At 52.3% G+C, this 2688-nt stretch overlaps 1 pseudogene; it reads right to left on the minus strand.

Annotated features, from left to right (window-relative positions):
* Nucleotides 1-263: 263 nt before the first annotated feature.
* LOC119932094 lies at nucleotides 264-1707 on the minus strand (annotated as a pseudogene).
* Between the last annotated feature and the right edge of the window lie 981 nt (nucleotides 1708-2688).

Genomic DNA, 2688 nt, shown 5'->3' on the forward strand with positions numbered 1-2688 from the left:
GGTGGGGGTGGGACACTGGGTGGTCACTCTGTGCCCTCAGGGAGAGGCAGGGCTATTTGGTGGACATACTGACTGTACTCTGTGCCCACAGTGGTGTGGCCATGTGGTGGGCACACTGACCGTGCTCTGTGCCTGCAGGCAGAGCGGTGGCCATGAGGTGGGCATGCTGACTGTACTCTGTGCCCGCAGTCAGAGCAGTGGCCATGTGGTGGGGATACTGACCGTGCTCTGTGCCCGCAGGCAGAGTGGTGGCCCTGCAGCGGTCAAGCTGAGCTTGTTGTGTGCCCATAGGTAGAATCGGGGGTGGTGGAGCTGAGCCTCAGCCACGTGGCGGACACGCTGTTCGGGATCCGTGCGACCGGAGGCGTTTCTAATGGCGAAAGTCCATCGCGGCCCAACTCCTCCGGGATCCAAGTGAGTGGCTGGCCTGCGAAGCCATGTCTGGGCACTTCAGGGGGCCCCAGAAAGCAGGCCCTTCTGCTCTGATGTGGGTACTTTAAAGTGCTTTAAAGCCAATGGTAAGGAGTTTCTGTTTGATGCAGAGGTGGATGGGTAACCACTGGAAGTTTTTGTAGAAAACCGATCCAGGTAGCAGAAGGAAGTATGGACTGTAGTGGGGAGAGACAGAGGGCTGGGAGGTCAGCCAGGAGGCTGACGCAGAAATCCAAGCGGGATAGGATGAGTGTCAAAATGACACGAGCCACAGCACCATAAACCCTGGCATCATCGTTCATTGTAGTGTGGTCAGTAGGTGCCATGAAGCTCAGCAGCTTACTAAGGACATGATACCAGAGTTTTCTTCCTTTGCTGGCTTTCCTATCCACTTTCCTGTGAATTTTACTCCGTAACTTCTGAATAGCCGGCCATTGCCCACCCATGGCCAACTGATCATTTGGATCCAAGGAACTGGTCTTCCGTTCTATAAGTTCTCGCAGAAGCTGGTGGTAAAAGTCATCATCTCCAGAGATCTCTTCATCCAGGTCCTTCAAGTGAGCGTTGGCTGGAGCCTGAGGAAAAATCTCCTGCTGTCCTGGCACGCTGTCGAGGATAGGCTGGAGTTCTGGCTCAGCCTTGCCAAGAACATGGTACAAAGAGCACTTAGTCTGCATCCGCCGAAGTAATCTCTCTTTGTCCATCGGAATATGGGCTATCTGAGTCAGGATTGGGCGCTCAAAGGCTCCAAAACCCTTTTCCGGCTTGCCAGAAGCCAATTTGGTTTTGTCATGCCATTGTTGCAGCGTCCGGTTACAATAGGATGTGAATTCGGCAAAGCGTTTTGCCATGAAGTCATGGTAGTCACTCATCTCTAGCTTGCTTCCGCTTAGGTGGCCCTTTCCTCTGCAGCAGCTGCTTCTGCTGTCCCTCCTCAGCAAGCAATTCCTCCTCCTCTTCACTGGAAATTTCCTCCTCACTCTCTGCTGTGGGTTTTTTCCCACCTACCAGGTGCCTCGTGTCTGGATGCTGGTAAAGCAGTTCATCCTGAAGATCCACCAGAGACCTCAATAATGCTTTAAGTGCCTTGTGACTGTTTTTCAGGATGCTGGCAAACTCTGATCTTCCCTTTTCCTTGAATATGGGGAACGTTTCTGTCTGTGGAAGCTGGTTGGTGGTGAGCAGGGCCTTCTGCAATTTGATTCTTCCTTCCAAAAGCAGGTCCCATAACGCTATTTGGTTCTTCACAGCTCTTCCTTTCTCCATTTTCTCTGCCACTTTCCATTTCCATCTTCATTTCCATGTCCCACATGGGGCTAACGGCTTTAATTCCCATTTTCCAGGAGATGGAACCTAAGCCCAGAGAAGTGAAGTGACTTGCCCAAGGACCCACAGCAGACAGGTGGCGGAACTGGGATTAGAACCCAGGTCCTTCTGACTCTCGGGCCCGGGCTCTATCCTCTCGGCTACTCTGCTTCTCACCATTAATATGGGTATTCAAGCTTTGGCTGTATTTTATGGCCCTCTAACGAGAAGCTCAAAACATTTTGCAGACGTCATCCCCTGACGGCCCACCGAGTCCGGGGAATATTGTCCCGTCCCAGCTTGACTACCATATCAGTCTCCTCACTGGTTCCTCTGTCTCCGGTCTCTCTATTGCCCAGGGTATTTTCCAAAAATCTCACCTGGAACAGCGATAGTTAAAACCTTGGAAGTGAATGAGCTCCCCAGAGGGAGTGAGTGTAAAGTCAGACGGAAAAGGTCTCAGAAGAGAACCTCAAGCGATCCATACAAGCTAAGGGATGGAGGGAGAAGAGGAACTGGTGAAAGACCTTTTCTTGACTTTGTGTTTTGAATGGCATTTGTTGAGCACCTCCTAAGTGTGAGGCACTGTTCTTAAGTGCTGGGGTTGATACAAGATAATCGGGTTGGACAGAGTCCCTTTCCCCCATAGGGCTCACAGTCTTATTCCCCATTTTTCAGACGAGGTCACTGAGGCACAGAGAAGTGAAGCGACTTGCCCAAGGACACCCAGCTGACAAGTAGCGGAACTGGGGTCAGAACACGGGTCCTTCTGACTAGTAGGCCCGGTCTCTGTCCACTAGGCCTTGCCACGTATAGACTCCGAAACCATCGAGGGGCAGATGAGAACTGTGTCGACCTGTGTTCGGCCCACCTGTCCGGGATTCCGGCATGCTGTCGGGCACCGTGACTCATGGGAATTTTTTGTGCTCGCTCTGTGCCAGGCCCTGTACT

Source organism: Tachyglossus aculeatus, chromosome 9, assembly GCF_015852505.1.
Source record: "Tachyglossus aculeatus isolate mTacAcu1 chromosome 9, mTacAcu1.pri, whole genome shotgun sequence".
Lineage (NCBI taxonomy): Eukaryota > Metazoa > Chordata > Mammalia > Monotremata > Tachyglossidae > Tachyglossus > Tachyglossus aculeatus.